Source organism: Caretta caretta, chromosome 18 (assembly GCF_965140235.1).
Source record: "Caretta caretta isolate rCarCar2 chromosome 18, rCarCar1.hap1, whole genome shotgun sequence".
In the NCBI taxonomy this organism is placed as follows: Eukaryota; Metazoa; Chordata; order Testudines; family Cheloniidae; genus Caretta; species Caretta caretta.
In genome coordinates, this window is record NC_134223.1 from 20,093,785 (window position 1) to 20,106,810 (window position 13,026).

Sequence of the window (13,026 nt, forward strand, 5' to 3'; positions counted from 1 at the left end):
CCTGGTTGTTCACGGACTCCAGAGCTGAGGAATGGATGAAGGACAGGAGGGGAGAGCGCCATATCATCAGGTTTAACCATTCAGGACATTGTGAAAATCACAAGGACAGACATGCAAAGAGCACCAATGCAGATCACGAGTCATTCAAAGTAAACCACCCTTCAGACTTGACTCTGCAACAGTGCCGCCCCCACTTTGAGATCAGTTACTCTGTGCAACTTTCAGACATCTGAATGTACTCTCAGGATAAAGAGAGTAGAGATGGACTGAACTAAACTACTGGAATACTCCAGGGGGAAATCCCATTTCTGAGGCCTAAGATCTGTACATACTCTAAGTCAGGGGTGGCTCTTCAGAGGTTAATATGCAGCTCCTTGCATAGGTACTGATTCTGAGGCTAGAACTACAGGTGCTAACTTTTCCGCGTGCTGTGGGGTGCTCACTGCTCAACCCCTTGCTCTGCCCCAGGTCCTGCCACCACTCCAGCCCTTCCCCCAAGGACCCTGCCCCTTATCCCGAGCCTTCCATGACCTCGGTCCTCCCCCATCCCCACCAGAGCCTCCTGCGCACTGCAAAACAGCTGATTGCAGCGGGCGGGAGGCATGGGGAGGCACTGATTGGCGGGCTGCCGGTGGGTGGGAGGCGCTGGAGGCCGGTAGCAGATGCGGGGCCACTGACGTATTACTGTGGCTCTTTGGCAATGTTCATTGGTAAATTCTGGCTCCTTCTCAGGTTCAGGTTGGCCACCCCTGCTCTAAATCATCCTTGTTCTCACTCTGAACAGGCTGGGCTGTCCCATTTGCTATATACATATTAAATTATTTATAATAATGACAAGAGTAAACATCTAACATTTAGAGACTATAGCCAAAAAGTATACCTTAAAGCAGCAAGTTTTAAATCCCTAGATTCCCTGCATTTATGGGTTGGGATCCTAGCAGGGTTCATAGAATATCAGGGTTGGAAGGGACCTCAAGAGGTCATCTAGTCCAACCCTCTGCTCAAAGCAGGACCAAGCCCCAATTTTTGCCCCAGATCCCTCAATGGCCCCCTCAAGGATTGAACTCACAACCCTGGGTTTAGCAGGCCAATGCTCAAACCACTGAGCTATCCCTCCCCCGAGGGCTGACTCAGCCCTTCATCTTTCTGTGCCAGAGAGACCAGATTCCATGCAATTTACTTTGTAATAAAGATAGGGTTCACTGAAGAACACCTTGAACAGAGGTCCTCCCTTCTCTGTATGAACACTAAAGCTCAACTTTGCCAAAGCCTGCATGCAACATCTGATGCACACACGCAAGTTGTAGATTTGCCAATACCAGCCTGACTTGCTTGAGTGCTTGGGTTGTCATGCAGATAAGTCAAGTGTGCACAAGCTAGGCATAAAAATTTTGAAAATTCAGGCCATCATAAAAGTAGGGATTTGTCCATATGATGTTGACCAACATTCCCTCTCCCTCCCTGCATTATCTACATGGCTGCAGCTCAGAGCCCAAGAGGTGTTGTATGTATATATTGTGGGAAATACTTTCACCCTGAAGCATACCAAAGAATGCATATGAATATTAAATGTTATTACTATTGAGCTCATTCATCCCAATTTTTTCCAAAGCACTTAAATTTCACAAACTACAGGTCTCACTTTACCTGTTGTTGCCATACAGCTAACCCTGGGGTGGAAGGTAACAGATATTTAACCTGTGCTCAGTAATTCTACATGATATTAAAGGCCAGAAAGTAAAGAAAACCATCCTATCCCACTGAAATTGTGAATAATGGACTTTTATGAGGATTTTTTCATAATACAATGACATCTGTTTAAGGTCAACTTCACCCCATATATGAAACTCTGAAATGTGTGTTGCAATTTTCTTGTCTGCCCTTTCTAGTTCCTTCTACTGCACAGGTATCCATGGTATCCTGGCTTTCACACCAAAACAAACTTGGACAAACTGAGGCAAAACTTTCTACAAAGAGAAACACATTTGGCCAGCATTCATCTGTGTTGCCATTTCCATAATTGAAGCTATCTGGGCTTGAATAAAAGCCATTCTCCTTGCCAGAACAATCTTAATTTTTTCCTCCAAACAATGAGCATTCTTTGAAGGGTTCAAATGTTAACCAATCCATTATTTCTTGGGCACACATCCTATCCCACCTCATATTTAAGGCTATGAAAAAGTAGACATTTTGTGTTTAAAAACAAGAAATTCACTCCTGTTCCACAATGACTAAGTCACACACAGTTGTCCTTAAATACTGTAGAAACAAGGAAGATAACCACCCCGGGAGCTTCATGCTATCCAATGCTATCTCAGCTAGACATACCCTGAAAGTAATTGCAGGATTCAGAGACACAGGATTCCTTAGGTGAAGAGCAGTTTGTGTATGTGAAAGTTATATATTTGCTAATTAACTGATCTTCTCACACATACATATATACACATACTAAGCTATAGATCCATACAGAGAAATCACAAGTCTGGATTTCATTTTTCTTCTGTTTTTGATTCCCTCTTCCCTTCCTACTAAGAGGCTGAAAGTCATATTAGTCCAATGTAATTGGAATAGTATAGCAGGAACACCATTCTCTTCTGTAAAAAGAAAAGGAGGACTTGTGGCACCTTAGAGACTAACAAATTTATTTGAGCATAAGCTTTCGTGAGCTACAGCTCACGTCATCGGATGCATTCAGTGGAAAATACAGTGGGGAGATTTATATACACACAGAACATGAAAAAATGGGTGTTAAAATACACACTGTAACAAGAGTGATCAGGTAAGGTGAGCTATTACCAGCAGGAGGGGGGAGGAGACAGACCTTTTGTAGTGATAATCAAGGTGGGCCATTTCCAGCAGCTGAAAAGAACGTCTCAGGAACAGTGGGAGGGGGGGGGAATAAACATGGGGAAATAGTTTTACTTTGTGTAATGACCCATCCACTCCCAGTCTTTATTTAAGCCTAAGTTAATTGTATCCAGTTTGCAAATTAATTCCAATTCAGCAGTCTCTTGTTGGAGTCTGTTTTTGAAGGTTTTTTTTTGTTGAAGAATTGCCACTTTTAGGTCTGTAATCAAGTGATCAAAGAGATTGAAGTGTTTTCTGACTGTTTTTTGAATGTTATAATTCTTGACGTCTGATTTGTGTCCATTTATTCCCCTCTTCCCTTCCTACTAAGAGGCTGAAAGTCATATTAGTCCAATGTAATTGGAATAGTATAGCAGGAACACCATTCTCTTCTGTGTTAGAAACAGTTGGCTTCTTGGCTGAGAGACTAAACCAGTATACATTGTTATCATTCAGTTTCTTTTCCATTGCTCCAACACTCCTTTCATGACTGTATCGAGGCCCTAAGAAATGAGCCCAGAAATGTTTCTATCAGATTGCAACTGAAATTTGAAAATGACAATGGAAAAGAAAGGCTAGTATAATTAAATGCTCTTCTCTCCTGTCTGTAACAGGAAACAACAATAATCCTAGGAGACTATTGAAAATGTGAGACCTTTTGTTAAATCACTTGTTATTCTAATCTGTAATAATAGATTCTCAAATCAAAACAAATTCTTCCTTTAGGTAGAGTGGCCTTTCTGTAGTGACACTATTGCATGGTATACGGGTGACCACAAAAAAGAGAATTACAACAGCCAAGAACTCAGGATGCAGGCAGGAGCAAGATTTTCAACAGAAGAGTGGTTAAGATAGTATCAGGTGACAGAACACAGGGAAAAGCCATTTGGAAATATACAGAAGAGCAGCAACTACAGTGTAGCTGGCAACACTGAACTGAACAACAAGGAAGAGGAGTTACTTTAGCATGGTGCATCACAAGACATGAGTTTCACAGCACAGAGTACAAATAAGGATAACTCTCCCCTGCAAGCACCTTCATTGCCCTCATGCCAGCAACACACACTGAACAACAGAGGTAACTTGATTCAGAGTAGCAGCCGTGTTAGTCTGTATCTGCAAAAAGAAAAGGAGGACTGGTGGCACCTTAGAGACTAACCAATTTATTGTTATACCAAATATGAGGCTGCACGTCCTCTTCTTCAGATCAGTTGAGTGGGAGGAGGAGGACAAACAACACTCCTACCATACAGAGTCTAAAATAAACAAACTTAAAAAAAAAGGTCAGATCTTGACAACTGACCAAAGCCAGGACCATGGCTCATAAACACTCGGTCCAAGGAGAGTCATGCTGGCTGTTAGGAACACAGACATGTGTTTTTCTAGTTTACATAGGTGGCTTTGGGTTCATTTAGGGAGATAAACAGTAGTGGCGGCTTGCGTGTGTCGTTAAACCACAATTACAGTCCCTCTGTCGGGAAACATCATACTCAGAGCTTTGTAGTTCAATCTAATTTGAACATGGATTTGCTTCTAGCAGAGCCAACATGCTTTCCCTACTGCACAGACAGCTCACAGAGTACGGGCTCTTCAAAGCCTCTCTTCTTCCTGGCCTACGACACCCAGCCCTCCCTCTAGTAAGCCTGTCAAACCCACCCTCCTCCCCGTTCTTCGTCAGTCTCCCAGGAGCTTTTAAAACGAATATGTGATGAAATAAACAAAACAGTTAAGGCAGGAATCGAATTTCTGTGCACCAGGCTTATGGACTTGGGAGGTTTCCAGGGTACAGGATTTACAGTACACAAGGGGGGGGGAAGCATTCCTGAGTCCTGCTGTGCTGGCCAACGCACTGCCGTGGAGATCCCCTGCCGGATTTACTCAGCAACAGCTACCGTATCGTACCTCACGCTGCACAGCGAGCGGCAGCAGAGGGAGTGATTCATGGTGGATACATAAAAGTACAGTGGGGCAGACGTTACCAGTCCAGCACATAGGTCAAGCCGCCAGCAGAGCAATATGTCCTGGCTGCGTGATGAACAAATACATGTCAGCACTGATTGTTACTAACAACACTGAGAAACAACTCCTCCGTTAATCATTCTAGGGTATTTCCCGTAACTGCTTGTGCCTTTGCACATAAGCCATTTGCAGGAGCTTGTCCCAGCACACACTTGAATCGTATTTGGAATCCCCTCTACCTGCCTGCATTAGGAGCTGCCAGTCCTAACTGTTTTCATTCTTTTCTTGCCCTCTACTGATTGTTTCAACAGCTGTGACTGTGCAAGGGATCTCATAAGTCTTCATCCTTTCTTTGAAAAATGAGACAAAATAACCCTGGAAGGACAGCATGCTTCCTAAAACCACAAAAAGAACCTGGTTTGTGCTCCTATGGCTCGGTTACAGAGTATAATAGAAACGCTGACATTTCCTTCCAGCACCTTTCACCCGGGGGCTTCAAAGCACCTGAAAAATGTTAATAAACTATGCAGCACCACACGTGGCCAAGGTCCCTGTCATTAGTCAGTGGTGAGACTAAGGCCCAGAGAGGTTGAGTGACTTGGCTAAAGTCACAGAGCCGTCAGTGACAATGCCATGGGTAAACATGAAGAGCCCTGACTGCCTAGCCCTGCTCCAACCTCTAAATCACACTCCCCTCCCAGAGTCAGGAAAAGAACCTGGGAGTCCTGACTTCTAGTCTCCAGCTCAAATGGCCAGATAACACTTTCCTCAAGGCTCCTACCACATACCGATTTTCTATTAATATCTTTATATGAATGAGACACACCATGCTGCAGGCTGTGGATAAAAAAAATCACTTTCTCTATTAAGAGCTAGTTATTCTCATTAACTCCCAGGAGAAATGTCCATTTCAACAGACACTGTTGACTGAGCGGTGCCGTCTTTCGGGGGAAGGAGGCATTTTTAAAAAAATAAATAGAGTGGTACCTTTTAAAGTAAAAACAATTACAAAATTCTGATGTGAAATCTTAGCTCCAATTGGTACCCTGTGGTGAAAGCCTAACGTGCTTGCCAAGCCAACCTAGCTCCAGCTAAAACACCTTCCTTCCTAAGTCTTTGCGAGACTTAGCTTCTACAGGGTCCCAAAGCCTGTGATGTATTTACTCTATATGCAGGTTGGATAAATCAGTTTGTTATCTGGAAGGCCTAGCAACAAAACAAAACCATGCTTGCAGCATGGGATCTGAGAACGACACCTTACTCCCATAGTCCATAGTGGCCGAAGGCATTGCAGAGATAACACCAGGGAGGGATGGAGTACCTCACCTTGATGTCAAAGTGACCTTCTGATGTAGAAGCTGTGCTGATGAGCTCCATAGAAGGCAAAGCCATAACTCTTTGGCCAGAAGATCAAGTCCTTTGCATGGAGAATGAGGGGGAAAGGGAGAAACTCCCTGATCCCCAAAATGAATTAAATATAAATTACACAGAAAAATCTACAGAAAATCCAACAGCTGCCAACCTGTTATTTGTGCCTGTTTCCACTGGCTACAATGGCTGGAAGGAGAGGGATCTGGCAAACACATTCCTGCTCATGTGGTCCAGGGGCAATATGAGCACAGGCTGGAATTATTAATTAATTATTAATTATTAATTAATCGGTTATTAATTATTAATTATAAGAAAATTTTCTCCATCTGACCCATTATTTTAGTGCTTAGCTTGAAGGCCACTGTCCAACTAGCAGAGAGGAAACTAGCAAAGTAAAGAAACATTCTGCAGTCACCAGCTTCAGTACAGACCCAGCTGGCACGGTTCAGAAACTTGAAGCGTCTTATCCACCTCCAGTGAAAATCTAGAGGACACTTGAACACTTTCCCTGGTTCGAGGCAAAAGGGAAAAACTGTAGAGTCTCAGAAAACCATTAAGGTGGAATAAGCTCTCACTGATGAAGACAAGGCTGAGAAAAGAGAGGATCTGGTTGAAAGAAGGTTCGTTTACTTCTGGTTTTCTGTGTGCATCTTTATCATCACTGTTAATTATGAGTTATTTATGGGAGTTTCCCTTCCTTTCGAGCCCAGCTTCTGCCCGTGACACTGCATTTTGGGGACTGAGATGTCACAAAAGGAGTGAGATTACTTCACTGCAGTAACACGTCGACATACAGGGGACGAGCTGAAGGAGGAAAAACAATTAACACACCAACAGTCAAATTTGGTGGCTCTTGGTCCAGCTGCTAATGGACAAGTGTTCTCAAAATAAAAACGACTGTCACAATGGGTACTAAACTCTCACCCTCACTAGCACTCTTAAGAGCGGAACCAAAGACTGAGTGGTTTTGGATACTGATCTAATCTACGTACCCACAGGTGGTCCTGCCAGGTGCAGGGTGATGCCATGTTGGGGCATCTTGTCCTGAAGTTGGCCATGTCATTCCCGCTCTGTGGGCAAACGGCAGTTCTCAGCCCCCAGGCTGTCCATCCAGCGCCTGCCACCAGCACGGAATTGAACATCCTCTCGCTTTCTCACATACACAAGGAACTTCGATGATAAGCTCCAGTGGCAACAGGGATTGAAGGGAAAAACGCCATGGGGCCAGACTCTTTGTTCTGCGACAGGCTATTGGTGCTGCTCCACCAGAACCATGAACCCTGAAGAACCAGCCCCCGGGGAGTTAACAGGTGCACAGGAAATCCCTGGGTGGTACAGAGCTCACCTAGAGGCCCTACACCATGTCACTCCCACCCCCAAGCATAGGGGGTACGGTCAGAATGGCACTGTGACCCCTGGCTGCAAGGGGCCATAGACATCCGGGTGCAAGCTCCAATAATCTCAGGGCTAGTACCAAACCACCCCCCTTCCAACCCTTATCCTCACCAGCATAAAAGTGTCTTAAATCTACCTTGCTCTCCCTCCCTGTGCTGAGTTGGGCTGGAATGAAGGATCAGGCCCTTGGTGTTCTACTTCCCTTATTGCAACAATTTTACCCAATGAGCCCTGGTACCCCTATAGAGAGACAAGGTGGGTGAGGGAATATCTTTTATTGGACCAACTTCTGCTGTAAGAGAGACAAGCTAAAGAAGAGCTGTGTGTGGCTCGAAAGCTTCTCTCTCTCTCTCTCTCTCTCTCACCAACAGACGCTAGTCCAATAAAAGATATTCCCTCACCCAACCTGTCTCTCTAATACCCTGGGACCAGCACTGCTACAACACTACATACATTCCTGCAACCTGCCCTGTAAGAAATGTTAGCAGGCTCTTTAAGCGCTGTCAAGGCAGCTCACTGTATTACTAAAGGGATCGGGTCAATATGGTTTGTGTCAAGCAACTGCCCACTTGTTTAGCATGCCCGAGAGCCTACATTTCTTTGTCAATATGTACACAGCCTTTGGGAGCTGCAGTTCTCCAATGAGTCAATGTGTCTGAGATCTGCCTGTTCACGTTTGGCTCCCTTGAGTGGAGGTCTCAGTGTGGGAAGGAAGACCTACAAGTATTTGGGAATGTCGTGCCATCCACAGAATGGTCTAGGAATAAGCATCATGCTAGTGTCAGTTAAAAGGAACGATCCTTTAGTTCAAGCAGCGATGGTTTGCGTAGCTGGTTCACTGAGCACTCTCCCCGAACTATGTAAAATTCTCTGATTAACTGTTAATCCTTTACTGGTATAGACAGCTGTTTGTACATACCACACTTTCCAAAACGTATCTTCAAATACGGTTTGTAACCCAAAGAGGTTATAATCCAACACAGGCAAGACAAAACACAAGACAATAGCTGAAGTAATGGAGGACGTGAGAAGATGTTGGTGATTCATCGCATTACCCTGACTGAGAGCCATTTCCTGTTTGATTTAAACCAAAATGTTTCTCTAACAAGAATTCCCTATCAGAGAGTTTTACTGGAGAGAGGGCAGCAGCAGATTGCAAATTACTGAACAGTCTGCACAGAGGCAGCTTCTCTCCTATGAAAGGCTGAGGAGAAGGAGTGAGAGGAGAAGATGAATCCCAGCTGTAAGCACAGGCACTAGATATGCTTTTGCGGTTTGCTGTATTTGACTAAACATCCAGTGCCAGGTTTTAATCTCTGTGGCAATTAGCCTGGATTACAGAGCAGGGATGCAGGAGGAAAGGTTAATTAAAATCTCTAAAGAGGAGTGCATGTGGGATTGGGCTACTTTATCTTTTCAGTACCAGTTGGTTAAAGTTGATTACAGCAATTATAGGAAATCCTGAGGCTGAAAGGCGGTGGAATCAGCAAAGCAACAAGTTGCAGAATCAGACAGACTGCTAACAGTTCGGGGAGCAGTGAAAATATGCATACTGACCTGGATCGGTTGTCCCACTGTGCAGATTCCCCTTGGAAATCAGTGGCACAGAATGGGACCTGGAGACATTGGAAGAAAAAATAATTGGTCTGTGGTCACTTTTTTCTCCTTCTGTTCCCCTCCCACCCACTGGGCAATCTGGAGCTGTTAGGGCTCTGTCATGCCCCGCATCCATTGTGATAAAGTCCAGGAAAAACACAGCAACAGCAGGTTCCAACAGTGAGAGAATCACCCGGGGGCAGCAGGTTTTTCATCTCCTTTCTGTCTCCTCTCTGCAGGAGCTCCCCTCTGCTTACCCCCCTCCCCATTTGGCCCCCGTCACTCTCAGGTTTTCCATCTTCTTCCTGGTTAAGAATACCAAACCATACTTTGCTGCTCTCTCCGGTGCTTTGGTCACCAAGACGACACACAAGCAATGAGGGGAAAGGGGAAGGTGCCGATGGCATGTGCCTGGACAGTCTTAGGCTTTCAGTGTCAAGCTGCAGTGTCCACCCATTACAGCCTGAGGGCCTGAAGATGTTGATTAAGAAAGATCAAGGGATCCCAATTAATACGTTGGGGCAGATCATCCGTCCCACTTGCCTGAGGTGGGGCAAATGGAGGGGTAACCACTTGCAAGGCCCCTGCCCAGGATTCTCCCAGAGGGTGTGGAGTCCCCCCAGCCTTAGGGCACATAGCATAGAGAAGTGGCTGCACTTGGGCTGGGTCTGGGGGAGAGCATCAGGGAGCTGTAACCAGCTGTCAGCTTCTCCCTTCCATTTCTCCCGGCTGCACTGGGTGGCAGAGGGGCCTCGTCCTTCGCTAGCACTGCCCCAGGTTCAGGCAGGGCCAGCTAAGCTCCCGTCCTGGGAGGCTCCTGAAGTCCAGCAGGGAAGCAAGAAGTGGAGCAGCCGGAGTTACTCTCCCCTCCCTGCCCTGCAATGCAAGAAGCGACCGGTGGGGGAGCTGCTGAACAAGAGACAGCGGCTATTGGCAAGAGACAGCGGCTGCTCTAAAGGCCCCAGCTGCAGAGCAGTTCCTGGAGCCACAGGGGAGGCGAGGGGAAGCTGTGGGAGGCAGCAATGGGACTGATGCAGGCAGTTCCGTTTACCCTCTGCAGGGTGTTGCTCAGGGGCAACACTTCCAATTTGTAATCAAATACACATTTTCTTCTTAATACGGAGGCCCTTGAAGGCCACTGGTTGGACAACCCTGCTTTAGAATCGCCCACCAGCCCAGATGATCTCTATCCTGCCTGTGCTGGGTGATCTCCTTCACCACACCTGTCCGATAGGTGGTGCTCTTGATGAGCATATTAAAATGAAACAATGCTTTCCACTTCTGGGGCACCTTTCACCCAAGGTTCTCGAAGCCCCTTACACAACTACAATACCCACCTGCTGAAGTGAAGAAACAAATTGACAGAGCCAGAAGAGTACCCAGAAGTCACCTACTACAGGACAGGCCCAACAAAGATAATAACAGAACGCCACTGGCCATCACCTTCAGCCCCCAACTAAAACATCTCCAACGCATCATCAAGGATCTACAACCTATCCTGAAGGACAACCCATCGCTCTCACAAATCTTGGAAGACAGGCCAGTCCTATAGACAGCCCCCCAACCTGAAGCAAATACTCACCAGCAACCACACACCACACAACAGAACCACTAACCCAGGAACCTATCCTTGCAACAAAGCCCATTGCCAACTGTGCCCACATATCTATTCAGGGGACACCATCATAGGGCCTAATCACATCAGCCACACTATCAGAGGCTCGTTCACCTGCACATCTACCAATGTGATATATGCCATCATGTGCCAGCAATGGCCCTCTGCCATGTACATTGGGCAAACTGGACAGTCTCTATGTAAAAGAATAAATGGACACAAATCAGATGTCAAGAATTATAACATTCATAAACCAGTTGGAGAACACTTCAATCTCTCTGGTCACTCGATTACAGACCTAAAGGTCGCAATATTACAACAAGAAGACTTCAAAAACAGACTCCAACGAGAGACTGCTGAATTGGAATTAATTTGCAAACTGGATACAATTAACTTAGGCTTGAATAGAGACTGGGAGTGGATGGGTCATTACACAAAGTAAAACTATTTCCCCATGTTTATTTCGGCCCCCCTCCCCACCCCCTGCTCCTCCTCATGCTGGTAATGGCTCATCTTAAGTGATCACTCTCCTTACAATGTGTATGATAACACCCATTTTTTCATGTTCTGTGTGTATATAAATCTCCCCACTGTATTTTCCACTGAATGCATCCGAGTGAGCTGTAGCTCACGAAAGCTTATGCTCAAATCAATTGGTTAGTCTCTAAGGTGCCACTAGTACTCCTTTTCTTTTTACACAGGTACTGCTATCCTCGGGTACAAAGGGATGCAATAACTTGAGAGGCGTTCAGAAGCATGCTGGTTACAGAGGAGAAATCAGTGGTATTACAACCATGTTGTAAGAACCATTGTTCTCAAGCTCTTGCAGGGAGCTAATCCCATCCTGCATGGGCCTGGTCTTTACTCACGTGAGTAGATCTGTTGTAGCCAATGAGATTATGCACAGGAGTAAGGGCTGTAGAATGGGGCCCTACGTGCTTTCCAGAAATCTGTGCACCATACTGATCATTATCGTCTCACTGTTTCCTCGTGCTCCTCTGTCTGACACTGCCTGGACTCTTGTCTTCAAATGTGACCGTAAGCTCTTAGGGGTAGAGACCGTCTTTTTGTTCTGTGTTTGTACAACACCTAGCACAATAGGCTCTTGGTCCATGACTAGAGCTTCTAGGCACTATTAAGGTAATACAAATAATAAACCAAAACCACAACAGTAGCCAACAGGAGATGCCCAGCCACCAGCATTCCACACAATACAGCCCCAGGCAGGCTCGCTTTTGGAACAGGATCTTATTTTTCCTCTTCATAACCCTCCTCCTTTAATTTGGCTCCAGGCCCAGGGAGAAACACCAACAAAACTGGCAGATCCATCGAGATGAGCGAGCGAGCAAGCAAGCAGTCTCAGCCCCCGGGGAAATGATGAGAGGGCATTTTACTTTTCAGCGGAAGCAATAAAACCACCACAGATGGGGTCACATTGAAGCCCAAACTATTCACGTGACTAAGAGGTCAAAACTGCTCTTCAATCTCTATCCCCAGCCTGCAAGAAAACAGCCACACTCGCTATTGCGATTTCACAATATTTAATCTGATTAAACAGAAGTGCAAAATGGAATTATTTAAACCAAAAGAGGCTCCCAAATTCAGAGTCAAGTCACTTGCTGTGTCCTTAACTCACCTTTGTTTTGCCTCAAAGCAGCGCAGTTGGGAGAGTCAGCCCAGCTCTTCCCTTGCTCACATTTCAGTCTAATCAAGGGACTGATGATTATCATACCTCACTGTGCTCTGTGCCATTTTGACCGTACAGCACGTTTATGCACGGAACTGGCCTGTAACGGGCCATGTACACTCCTGACACCGTATAAATGACAGTAATACACACAGCATTACAAACTGGTGGAAAAGCAGGACATTGCCCCAAGGAACTCACAGTCTCATTGAGATCAAATGGTATAAACAAAAACAATCAACGGTGTTATGTATTGTATTGCTTTTATGTCTGTGTTACATGCATTTATGTCAAGTCTATCCCTCCGCAAGATCACAGCATAGGTCCCCAAAAGAAAACACATTGGATATTAACGTAAGAATAGATACTACAACTAATCTATTTTATCTAGTAATGAAAGGATCTCAGAGGGAGCCTTTGGCACTGGAAGGCATAACCCTTCACTAACACTTTACATAGAAGTAACTCAGTGTAGAGCCTGTGTCACGGAATACATTACAGAAGCATTACAGAATACATTTGCCAGAAGCTGGGAATGGGCGACGGGATGGATCAC

General features: G+C 45.5%; 1 protein-coding gene across 9 annotated transcripts in view; it reads right to left on the minus strand.

Annotated features, from left to right (window-relative positions):
- MEGF6 (multiple EGF like domains 6) overlaps positions 1 to 13,026 on the minus strand; it is a 255,268-nt gene that overhangs the window by 75,591 nt on the left and 166,651 nt on the right. The gene's annotated exons all lie outside the window — the stretch shown is intronic.